Source organism: Lissotriton helveticus, chromosome 2_1 (genome assembly GCF_964261635.1).
Source record: "Lissotriton helveticus chromosome 2_1, aLisHel1.1, whole genome shotgun sequence".
NCBI classification, from domain to species: domain Eukaryota; kingdom Metazoa; phylum Chordata; class Amphibia; order Caudata; family Salamandridae; genus Lissotriton; species Lissotriton helveticus.
In genome coordinates, this window is record NC_136059.1 from 1,105,297,112 (window position 1) to 1,105,310,245 (window position 13,134).

The 13,134-nt window shown below is 45.2% G+C and overlaps 1 protein-coding gene across 2 annotated transcripts in view; it reads right to left on the reverse strand.

The window, feature by feature from the left end:
* Window positions 1-13,134, reverse strand: part of LOC144818458 (bile acid-CoA:amino acid N-acyltransferase-like) — a 295,075-nt gene that overhangs the window by 187,417 nt on the left and 94,524 nt on the right. The gene's annotated exons all lie outside the window — the stretch shown is intronic.

The window sequence follows — 13,134 nt, forward strand, 5'->3', positions numbered from 1 at the left end:
TGGAAAACAAGTTAGTGATGCACAGTAAATACTGTACCATATATTATACTACTGCTATTGATCCCAACACATTAATGAGAAACAATACATGTTATATTCTTTATAGGTCTGTCAGGTAACTTCTCCAATTTTTTTAAATGTTTTTAATGACATGGAAATATTTATAAAATAATTGCATGGATGTTATCCTTATATTTTCACAGTATATTGATATACTCATTTTATGTATTGATGAGATGTTTTATACATGCTTTTATTGCTCTATAGTCTAAATAAAGATTTTGAATACTGTGCAGGTCACAGAGATTGGGAGATACTATCCACACAGATGCATCAGAGGAAGTGTATTTTATGGGCTGTGAGTTTTGACACTCTTTTTGGGTTCCATTCAACACAGGTCTCTTCTAAATCTACACCCTAGCCTCTTTAAAGGATATGAGAATTACCAAATATTGAGAAAACTGATGTGATTCATTCCACCTCTACTTCCAGGATTTAGCCTTGACTGCTTGCAATTGTTACTTTTGGAGACTCAATTGTACAAAGTGAATACCTTATTTACCCAATGGGATTCAAATAGCACATTAGGTACTGTAGCACCAATAGTGTCATTATTCATCAACAATATACCCCATTTATTACATAAGGACCCAGGACCCAAAAAAGTCCTCCTAATCTACTTCTATATTCTATGATGTAGTTCCAGTTATATAACAGTAGGACACTTGCAAACTATAATCCATTCCATTTCCAAGCATTATTTCGATCATTGGAGACCATAAAAGCAAAAAATAAAATGCATACATCACTGAATTTAGACAAGAATATAGCCAATTAGACAATTAGTCAATTAGTCAATTAGACAAAATTCATAGCAGTTAAAAAAGCATTCAAATTTAAAAAGCAGTTAAACAGTGATTTCATGGGTTAATGAGGTTAAAAGCAATAGGAATAGGGAAGGGAACATTTACTGTGTGCATGGGGAGTTTAAATACTTTCGGCGCCTGAGCCACATAAAGTTAAGGAAATGGTACACAGCAAAAACAATCGGGGGATGAGTGTCAGTTCTCAAAATTCTAAAGGCATTCCGCGACTGTCATATACCCCAGGTTCCTGCATATTGGTAAGAGACAATACCTCCTGGGTACATTATATCCTGGACAAAAGAAAAAAAACATGAATTAGTGACTCTTCCTGGTTGTTACAGAGGGGGCTTTTGACCATTTGTTTGTAAATGCATGGACCGTATGGCAATCCCATCTAAACTGGCCATAACGTTTCCTTGCCAAGGACTGATAAACAGCGTCGAGGAAGGCCTCAAATAAGGAACAAACTGTTCAAATCAGGGTCCAAAATGCCCTCATATGTTAGTGAGAGCCTGTTTTATCACATCCCATTTTTCGGACTCCTACTCCATTTAGCTGCCTTTAAACTATTACTATCTAGGGCCCTCCTAGTTTTTATCAGAGATCTATCTTTGGATTTTATGGCATCAATGAGGGCACCCTTTGCCATTCTGCAGGAATTATTAAACCAAGTGTATTTAAGGGACCTCTTGCCTTTAGAGTGCATCAGGGGATTAAGATGTTAGTCAGGCTAGTGGTCAGATCCACATGGATAGCCGTAAGTTCAGTGATAGTATCAGGAGTGTTAAGGGTCTGGACAGTCTTTTCCATTGCCAATAAAGGTGGAATGATTAGGGAATAAAGGGCTGCAGCCTTTCCTGGTGACTACCTCAGGGTTTCCCACCTAATTCTCCTTCTATTATTGTCCAGAGATAGGTTGGTACCAGGAAAGGGGCTAGAGTTCGAGGGACTTTGAAGTACCAGGAGCTTAAGGTCGAGTACCAAGGCATTATGGTCGCTGTCCTGTCTAGGCCAGACAGCGAAGTCAACTACCCAATGAAATATGCTTGCTTCTACTAGAATATAGTCCAATAAAGATGATTGCCCGGGTCTATTAAAAGTAGGTTATCCTGGCTGGTCTGACTTGGTGCGACCATTACATGCCCTCAGTGCGTGAGTTAGTGTTACTGCATTGATCCGTAAAACCAAGGGTGTCTATGCTCTCGCCGGGGGAATTTGCAGTGCAGGAATTAACCAAAGGGAATCCTCAGCAGCAAGCAAAGAGTCAGTAGGAAGGGCTAGTGGCTCGAATTGACAATTAAAATCACCTTCTATCGCCATCCTAGTATTCGGGGGAACTAGCTCAATGAATGTGGTGAGCATGTCTATGGTCGGAGATTCCTGCGCAAAGGTTACGGGATGGGAATAGATGTTAATAAATGCAACCTTGTTCATAGTACTAAAAGTAAGGAGGGTACACTGGATATCATCTGACAAAGTGTTAAACTGTTCAACAGTACAGTCCAGTCCAGTCCAGATGTGTAGCAACCCACATGCCTAGCCCACCCGATGGTCAACCTCTGCCACCTGTAGTTGCTCGCATGTTAAAAGTTGCAAAGCCCCTCATAACAGTGTCTTCTCTAGCCAAGGTCTCCTGGAACATACACACATCATGGATTTGCACAAATTGGATCCAATCGGGATTTAGAAGTTTATTTTTGATGCCAGCAATGTGTCAGCACCCTCAGCTGGAGACCTGCGCTCGGGGTGGCGTCATGCACAATAGGGCCAGAGGAGTTCGAGGTTAATGTGATCTCTGGCTCGACCTCGGGGTCTTGTATTCCCACTTCCGCTAAGGATCTATTCCTGACCATAGGTGTAATTATAAATTCAGAAGTGTGAGAGGCTTGATTTTTTGCTACTCCTAAGGTAGCACCAGCGGAGCTTCGGGATCCCAAATGAGATTCAAGCTGGGGCTCCATTGATGCATCTTGTGTCACACCAGCAATGTTTAGGGACTGCAACCCGATAATTTTCGGATTAAGCTCTCTTTTGGTCCCCCCTAACCCCTGTCTAGCGGTGGGATCAAATGAAGTCGAGAGTCAATCCACCTCTTCAAGGGCCCCATACCTGTTTGCAACATTATATACTGTGCTCTAAGGGATTGGCCAGATGTAGGATGGGGTTGAAACCAGTGTGTTGAGGCTCTTGTGCATGGGGTCCAGGGTGGTGGATAGTTACAGGAATAGAAAAAGTCCAGGTTGTGTAGTTGGATCCCTGTAGACGGTGCGTGAAAGATGGGAAACTGGTCAGCCAGAATTTGGACTGTCTGGGGATTACTAAAATTAATAACTATACAGTTGCCATTAATTGACTTGGGGTTTTTACCGACCCAACCCACTCTTCGAACTAATTGTATCTCACCCACCCTGTCATAGCGGAACTGGACATGCCTGGTAAGCCAGAAAAGGCACTTGTTCCTTAATGCCAACTGTGTTTCTTTCAGTCCAGGTCTTATTTCTGGTACACCGGTTAAAACTATAACATAAGGGAGTGAGGCTGGGGGTAAATTGATTTTTGGCAGGGCCGGAGAGACTAAGTCTGAGCTTGCACCATGTACTGGGATAGGAGCAGCATTATCTATCATCTGATCAGAGTATGCAAATCCACCTCTACATGGGTCCCTAATGTTTGATGCAGGGTGGGAGCTCGCTATTAGAATCCCTGATACTAGGAGTGTCCCTCCTTGTTTGGTTCCAGTCTAGGCCGGATTCCTCATCAGGAGAGTGAGCATTACCCTCTTGTGCAGCGTTGCAAGCCCCCTCCTTGACAGCATTCATTGAGGCTGTGCATAAAGGGGTAGTGAAAGGGGCACCTTTGTCTAATAGGGATTGCCCTACTCTATCCGTCTGTGAACTACAATCTTTATTCTCCACTGGAGCCGGCAAAATATTAGCCAGGGGGTTGTCCAATGCACACGGGGCAGATATATGGCCGCTAATTCTATTCCGAAGATGGAGCTCTCGTTCTACTTTGACAATGGCTCTCATCTGTGTCTCTAGTTCCACAATCAAGTTCCTCACCCATAAAGGACAGTCAGGGTTTTTATAAGAATCAGAGGGGGGTTCTAGCACGTTTTCCATTCTAGCTACTTCAGCCTCACTGGGGCTAATTTCTGGACTTATGTTTTTATTAGTTCCTGTCCCATTACCTGTTTTCCTTCTCGCGGAATTAGGTAAAGTAGTTTTAGTTCTACCTTTGCGAGTTTTTGATTTTAATGGGGATGGTTGTAAGGGTGATAGCAAAGCCTCGCTTGGTCCGGGTAGAGACTTGGTGGACTAAGGATCAAACCCGGGCTAGATTCTACAAAAATTGGAGGCTCAGAGGATTGGAGAAAAATATCTGGGGATAGGGACAGCCGCCTCTCTGTGACCTCGATTTCAGTCGAGACTACCCCAATAGCTCTCTGGAGCATCCTATCAATAGAGGTTTGGGGGAGTGGGGCCGAAATTAACACGGGATGTTTTTTGGGGGGTATACAGCCACGCTTCCCCATGTCCAGAGGAAAGGGATACTGAGTAAGCACTGTCCCAAACAAGACCTAACCCCAGAGGGTAAAAGTGCAATGTGTTTAATATATTTAACAGCAAAGGGGCATGTAAACACAGGCCATACAGTCCAAGCTGCTGAGACTAAAAAGACCTTGTCCCAGGGAGCAAATGTGCAATGTGCATTATGTATTTAGCAGCAAAAGGGCATGTAACCACAGACCATACAGTACAAACTGCTGAGACAAAAAAATACCTTGTCACAGAGGGCAAAAGTGCAACATGCATTATGTATTTAGCAGCAGAAGGGCATGTAAACAAGTTACTGTCAATAATGTTCAACCCACAATGTCTCAGTGTGGAGATGTGTAGCATGTCCCGAATGGCCTGATCAGTCGACCTGGCATCCAACTTCTAAATGGCAAAGTGGGAGGAGATATCCACTGCAAATGCGAGGGCAGTAAAAAAAAAAAGAGATTCACAGTACCTCTCAGCCGAATCTATGGGGGAACGGAGACCTGGGACCTTAGATGTAAGAGGGGTGGCCCTTCCTTGGCTCTTCCTGGAAATAACGGGCAAGGGCGGGCCCACCGTTGGCCAGGGCTTTGCCCGGGCGCGGCCTGTGCGTGTCCCGTGCTGCGGGATGCTGGTGGCGAAGATATGGCGCCTCCTGGCGCGCTGCACTGCGTCAATCATCTGCATCTTTCCTCTAATACTGTTTATTGTGTTGGAAGTTTGACATTTTCACACTTCTTAATCACTCTTCCCATATATGAATTTAAACTTCATGCCACTGGTGCAAATTCTGCACCATCTGCCATAGCCTTGGAGGAAGGTTAAATCAATTGCACCAATATCATTTTATGACAATAGTACACCCACTGTTGGGATGAAAAGCAGTGTAACTGTGCATGGAGTGCTGATACCAGTCAACACCTGGACCATGCAGGAAAGTGAATTTCCCCCACAATGCAACTATTATAATTACAACAACGACTGTAAATTTTCAAAACTGTTAATGTCTGTTGCTGTCATTGTCTCCGAGCATCTACAATTCGCTCATTTGTAAGTTGACATTTTTGTCTCTAAATATATCGACACTGCCTTGACACAGAAGATGCTTTTTGTATAAGTTGCTCCAGTTTGCAGTTTAGGCCTGATTACAGATGTAACGTTGCACTTTTAGGTAAGTTTACTATTGTTGGCTATTCACAAAGATATTTTACGCGTTGTATCTTTAGGGCTGCAGAGATTCCACACATAAAATGATAGGACAGTTCTCTCTTTTTATATGCGGAGGCTCCACAGTCATACAGATACTAATCGTAAAATACGCTTGTGAATAGCAAATAATGGTAAACATACACAAATGTGTACGCTTCTCATTGTGCATTAGGCAAGTAAGTGTAGACACAGGCGCTAATTAATGTGATGTTATTGCTGATCTTTCTAAACATCTCCTGGTTGTAGGATAACAATTTAAAAACTAAATCGAAAATATTTTAAAAAGCACAACTATTGTGAAAATAGTCAAATTAGATTTTATAAATTGAATCTGTAAGCCAAACTAACTTTGAATAACAGTACCTTAATGACAATAATTAAAACCCTATGTAGTTGTCAGAAAGTTTAATATAACCTTATTCAGTGTTAAAAACCTTTTAGGAGTTTATAGCTGTTTACAAATTAGCAAGACAACTCAAAAATCATATGTGGCCATCTAAATGTAAACTCATTGTTCTCCTAATGTACAAAATCTAAAATGGATAATACCTATTTTAACATTTCATTTGCTTAAAGCCAGTGCTGTACCGTGCAGTTTTTGGGCTACTACTATGCGTTTCCAGGGCCTCCTCTCTGAAAATTTTTACATTTCTAGTTATTAGGGTTCCAAATGTAAAGATGTTCCTAATGTCGTAGTAAATTAATTGAAAGAGTGCTGTTCCAAAGTTTTGGAAGGACACACGCAGCGCTGTAACAACTCCCTCCCATCCATATTACGATAAAAAACACTGGCCTAACAGGCCATTAGTACATCAAAAGTTGACAGCATGCTGGATACAAAGTGCACAAACGTCTTTTGTATGAGTCCAGGCATCCCAATATTTGCCCATGAGCCAAATGAGAAATTAGTGATTTTAAACAGATGAATGTGGTTGTGAGCTTCATAAGCTGTACCATCTTCTACAGCCACAAAAGCAATACATTTGGGCTCCAGCACCAGATGAGTGTCTAATATGAGTCAGACAATAGAAATGAGGATCAAACCTGCAATAAGAGGAGATAGTTGATGACCATAAAATGTTTAGATATGTTTTATGTGTTTAGAACTTAGTAATGTACATAATAAAGTGGAGTGGGTGTTGTACGGCTTTTTAGGATCCGAGTGAATTTTCCCGATTCATGCCCTTAAATAGGTACAATTCACACTGCCCTCATATAGGCATAGAAATCATTCCCTTATTTAGACATGGCTTATGCAGACCAAATACAGGCATGGCTACTTCCACCCGTATCAAAACGTCACAACGATTTCTTGGAAAGTCAGGTTAAGCAGTCAGGGACCTTCCCTTGCTTGAATATTGATTTGTCCAAGAACTCATGCACTTTAGAAAGAACTACTATTCCCTTGGGGATCTTTCCTGACATTATTATGCCTGACGTTACGTCAAACTAGACACCTTCAAGGTATAAATATGTCTTCACTTGCCCTAGCAAGACACGGTGGTTCGGAGCAATTCGACTATCTACTTGCCCGACGCAGCTCGCTAAAGCAAGTGCTGAAGGAAGTCGACCCTCCAGCTGACGCACTGATCGAGAGGCTGCATTTCTCTTGGCGAGGATCCAGCTCCAGTGTTTCCAAGATCCCCTTGCGGGGTGTTGGGAAATCGAGTCCCGAGACTGAGATACCAGACCTCCTTCATTCTAAACAAAAGTTATGGAGCTGAGTAGAACCTAGAGAAACCTTGGATAGATTCTTGGCAAAGAAAAATCAAGCATTGGAAATGCAATAGGTCTCGGATTTATTTGAGTTAGAGCTAATGGCATTGTAAATGGCAATGTCTTTTAGCCATGTGTTATGGAGTGTATGCATGTGGTGTGTGGTGGAATTATGTGGGTTGGATTGGAATTGTAGCAATGGTGGCGTGCTTCGCTTTAGATGAATATGTTTAAAAGTAAAGTGCACCATACTGCGATTGCTACAATATTTAATTGTGGATGCGTTAACAATTGATGTGTGCACTGGTGGCTGGTTGTGTGAGCCTGTAGAAATTGTGCAGTGATGGCTGGTGGTGTGTGTGCCTGGTGGAAGCCTGCACTGCCGGCTGGAGGTGTGTGTGCCTGGTGGAAGCGTGCACTGATGTCTGGTGGTGTGTGTGCCTGGTAAAAGCGTGCACAGATGGCTGGTGGTGTGTGTGCCTGGTGAAAGCATGCACTGACGGCTGGTGGTGTGTGCCTGGTGAAAGCGTGCACTGACGGCTGGTGTTGTGTGTGCCTGGTGAAACTGTGCACTAATAGCTGGTGGTGTGTGTGTGTTTGGTGAAAGCGTGAACTGATGTCTGGTGGTGTGTGCCTGGTGGAAGCCTGCACCGACGGCTGGTGGTGTTTGTGCCCGGTGAAAGCGTGCACTGACGGCTGGTGGTGTTTGTGCCCGGTGAAAGCATGCACTGACGGCTGGTGGTGCTTGTGCCCAGTGAAAGCATGCACTGACGGCTGGTGTTGTGTGTGTGTGTGGTTGTGTGTGCGGTTGTGTGTGTGGTTGTGTGTGGTTGCGTGTGTGGTGGTGAGTGTGTGGTGGTGAGTGTGTGGTGGTGAGAGTGTGGTGTGAGAGTGTGTTTGTGGTGGTGTGTGCGTGTGGTGTGTGGTGTGTGTGTGGTGTGTGTGTGGTCTTATGTGGGTGGTGTTATGTGCGTGTGTGGTGGACTTAGTTCGGGTTTTCATACCCTGCACACTCACACACTGCCCCTACACACTCACACACTGCTCACCCTACACACTCTCACACTGCTCACCCTGCACACTCACACACTGCTCACCCTGCACTCACACACTGTTCACCTTGCACACTCACACAATATTCACCCTGCACACTCACAAACTGCTCAACCTACACACACACATTGCTCACCCTACACACTCTCACACTGCTCAACCTGCACGCTCACACACTGCTCACCCTACACACTCACACACTGTTCACCCTACACACTCACACAATGTTCACCCTGCTCACTCACACACTGCTCACCCTACACACTCACACAATGTTCACCCTGCACGCTCACACAATGTTCACCCTGCACGCTCAAACACTGATAACCCTGCATACTCACACACTGCTCACCCTGTACACTCACACACTGCTCACCCTACACACTCACACACTGCTCACCCTACGTAATGTGAAAAGACCTTGCTCTGCCCTTTGGCCTGTGTTGTAATCGTACAGTAGGTTGTGAGTAGTTGCGCTTGATTGGTTGGGGCGTCCCCTCCTTGCTGCTCCCCTCACAGAGGGCCGGCTGCCTCTATGAAGCTCCCAAGACACGTGTTCAGCTGTTCTTTGTTTTAGCTCCTGTGTGTCAGTGCACCCTGTAAGCGCACAAGCATACCCTACTCTCTCTCTGGAACACTCACTCTGCTGAGTCTCTCACTCTGCTGTCACTCTCACTCTGCTGTCTCTCTCACTCTGCTTTCTCTCTCACTCTGCTGTCACTCTCACTCTGCTCTCACTCACTCTGCTGTCTCTCACTCTGCTGTCTCTCTCACTCTGCTGTCTCTCTCACTCTGCTGTCTCTCTCACTCTGCTGTCACTCTCACTCTGCTGTCACTCTCATTCTGCTGTGTCTCTAACTCTGCAGTCACTCTCACTCTGCAGTCACTCACACTCTGCAGTCACTCTCACTCTGCTGTCAATCATGCAGTCACTCTCACTCTGCAGTCACTCTCACTCTGCAGTCACTCTCACTCATGCAGTCACTCTCACTCTGCAGTCACTCTCACTCTGCAGTCACTCTCACTCTGCTGTCACTCATGCAGTCACTCTCACTCTGCAGTCACTCTCACTCATGCAGTCACTCTCACTCTGCAGTCACTCTCACTCTGCATTCACTCTCACTCTGCTCTCACTCATGCTGTCACTCTCACTCTGCTGTCACCCTCACTCTGCTGTGTCACTCTCACTCTGCTGTCACTCTGCAGTCACTCTCACTCTGCAGCCACTCTCACTCTGCAGTCACTCTGCAGCCACTCTCACTCTGCTGTCTCTCTCACTCTTCTGTCACTCTCACTTTGCTATCACTCTCACTCTGCTGTCACTCATACTCTGCTGTCACTCATACTCTGCTGTCACTCATGCTGTCACTCACTCCGCTGTCACTCATGCTGCCCCTCTCACTCTGCTGTCACTCATGCTGTCACTCTTACTCTGCTGTCACTCATGCTAATACTCTCACTCTGAAGTCACTCTCACTCTGCAGTCACTCTCACTCTGCAGTCACTCTCACTCTGCAGTCACTCTCACTTTGCAGTCACTCTGCAGTCACTCTCACTCTGCAGCCACTCTGCTGTCACTCTCACTCTGCTGTCACTCTCACTCTGCTGTCACTCACACTCTGCTGTCACTCACACTCTGCTGTCACTCATGCTGTCACTCACTCTGCTGTCACTCATTATGTCACTCTCACTCTGCTGTCACTCATGCTGTCACTCTCACTCTGCTGTCACTCATGCTGTCAAACTCACTCTGCAGTCACTCTCACTCTGCAGTCACTCTCACTCATGCAGTCACTCTCACTCTGCAGTCACTCTCACTCTGCAGTCACTCATGCTGTCACTCTCACTCTGCTGTCACTCATGCAGTCACTCTCACTCTGCTGTCACTCATGCTGTCACTCTCACTCATGTTGTCACTCTCACTCTGCTGTCACTCTCACTCTGCTGTAACTCTCACTCATGCAGTCACTCATGCTGTCACTCTCACCCTGCTGTCACTCATGCTGTCACTCTCACTCTGCAGTCACTCACTCTGAAGTCACTCACTCTGCAGTCACTCTCACTCTGCAGTCACTCACTCTGCAGTCACTCACTCTGCAGGCAGTCACTCTCACTCTGCTGTCACTCATGCAGTCACTCTCACTCTGCAGTCACTCTCACTCTGCTGTCACTATCTCACTCTGCTGTCACTACCAGTCATGCTGTCACTCTCACTCTGATGTCACTTATGAAGTCACTCTCACTCTGCTGTCACTCATGATGCCACTCACTCTGCTGTCACTCATGCTGTCACTCTCACTCATGCTGTTACTCTCACTCTGCTGTCACTCACTCTGCTGTCACTCTCACTCATGCAGTCACTCATGCTGTCACTCTCACTCTGCTGTCACTCATGCTGTTACTCTCACTCTGCAGCCACTCACTCTGCAGTCACTCTCTCTCTGCAGTCACTCTCACTCTGCAGTCACTCACTCTGAAGTCATTCTCACTCTGCAGTCACTCTCACTCTGCTGTCACTCATGCAGTCACTCTCACTCTGCAGTCACTCTCACTCTGCTGTCACTCTCACTCTGCTGTCACTCTCACTCATGCAGTCACTCTCACTCATGCAGTCACTCTCGCTCTGCTGTCACTCTCACTCTGCTGTCACTCTCACTCTGCTGTCACTCATGCTGCCACTCACTCTGCTGTCACTCATGCTGTCACTCTCACTCATGCTGTCACTCTCACTCTGCTGTCACTCTCACTCTGCTGTCACTCTCACTCATACAGTCACTCTCACTCATGCAGTCACTCTCACTCTGCTGTCACTCTCACTCTGCTGTCACTCTCACTCTGCAGTCACTCTCACTCTGATGTCACTCATGCTGTCACTCTCACTCTGCTGTCACTCATGCTGTCACCCTCACTCTGCTGCAAGCTTCCCTAAAACAAGTACAAACCGTGCAGAAAAGGTATTTCACATATTTAACAATTGCAGGAAATGGAACAGCAGTGGACTGATGAGCCGTCCCTCACAGCAAAAAAAGGCAGCAGCAGAGGTACAAGGTCAGGATTGCAGGAGAGGGGAGGCTAGGTGATGGCTGTGAAGGTAGGCCTGGACACCCAAAGAGTGGCACAGGCTGTGTCCTGGGATTGGTCACAAGTTGTGGAGAGCTACAAGGGTCGGAGACGATTTGGCACTGGCAAAAGCCAATTGCCTCAATGCAGAGGATAGTTGACTGCAAGGGAGACACCAATGCAGGCGAAACACCCCTTTCTGCATGCACCACACAGCAGAGCAGGACCCTGTTTCACTAGCTTGGGCATCCTACACCAGAAATCAATTGTTTATTTTAGTTGTAGAACTGTACAGTTTTCGCGCAGGATTCAGTAACAAATTTCACCTTAACACAGCCCAAACTCTCTCGTGACATGCACGATCACACCAGAGTGCCAGGTGGGGACAACCAGCTGGGGACATAACATATCTTTATTTTCACAAAGGGAATGCACCTTGGTATCTTACATCACAAAACAAAATAGCATGCATGCGAACAAGAACCATCCACTCCCCCAGCCATTACCCTCCACCCCTGCCCTCTTTAGATTTAAGGAAGGCACCACTTTACACCAACACAATTCGTATTCAACACAAAGATCCTGTAGTAAAACCAATACTATATCACTCTAGACAGCTGACAATCCGAAAGCCAATGGCCCCACCCATATTGAGCATGCACACCAATGTCGCCTGGCTTCTTTCGTAAAACTGTATTTCTGCCATTCTTGCAGCATTAGACTGTACATCACAGCACGCTATTCACATGCAGCCCCAGAACATTAACACCGAGATGAAGGCATTAAAGAAATACGATGCACTGTTCCAAATTCCAAACGCATAGAACACATTGCTCCAGCCAGCCGCACAATATAGGACACAATCAGCAGCAACATACAAATAACCCAGGGAAGTGGATGTGCACATAAATATTAATATATACAGAAATACACACAATGGCTGCATATAGGAAGAGTACTGAAAAACAGAATATGATAGTTTTATCAAATTAAAAGAACGAATTCAGGTGCAGCACAGCAACTAAAACGCAGATTGCTGACAAGGGTAGTGCTAAAATACAATCAAGGATGTACGTCAAATGGCTGTGAATTCATGGCTTTGACATAATTACAAATACCTACATTAAAAAAGAAAAAAGGAGCCAGTGCTGTGCTTGAATGGAACATGCCTCCATAATTGAAAGGCGCACAAACATCCAGGGATGTGTCTACGAACTGCATACGTAGTACTGAGAGCAAAAAATAGAATGAAGGCAAAAACATATCCAGGGGTACTCATGACTCCTCCCATGCGAACCAAGACTGCCAGTTCTTGTATCTGCATCAAAAATGCCAAAATAAATCCGGGACTTTCCGTGAACGATGAACAAATATAAATATGAATTGTAAAGAAAAAAAATTAAATAAAAACGCCACGCGAGGAATCCAGAGCTCACTGCTGCCTCTAAGCCCATCTCTATCCATCCATCCTCATTCTGCATGCAACTCAAAAAATACAGTGCAATGAAAACCATTATGCACTCAGACCAGAAACGATCAAAAAGGCAAAATGCAATTTTGCAAATAAAGGTGTACCAGCAAAAGCCAAGTCCAGATGAGTTCCTGAGTTTGCAGCATTGCCAGTCTGATTGCCACTTATTTTCAGTTTTATACATTGCATAGTGTGCTGTGTTTTTCCGGAACTACAA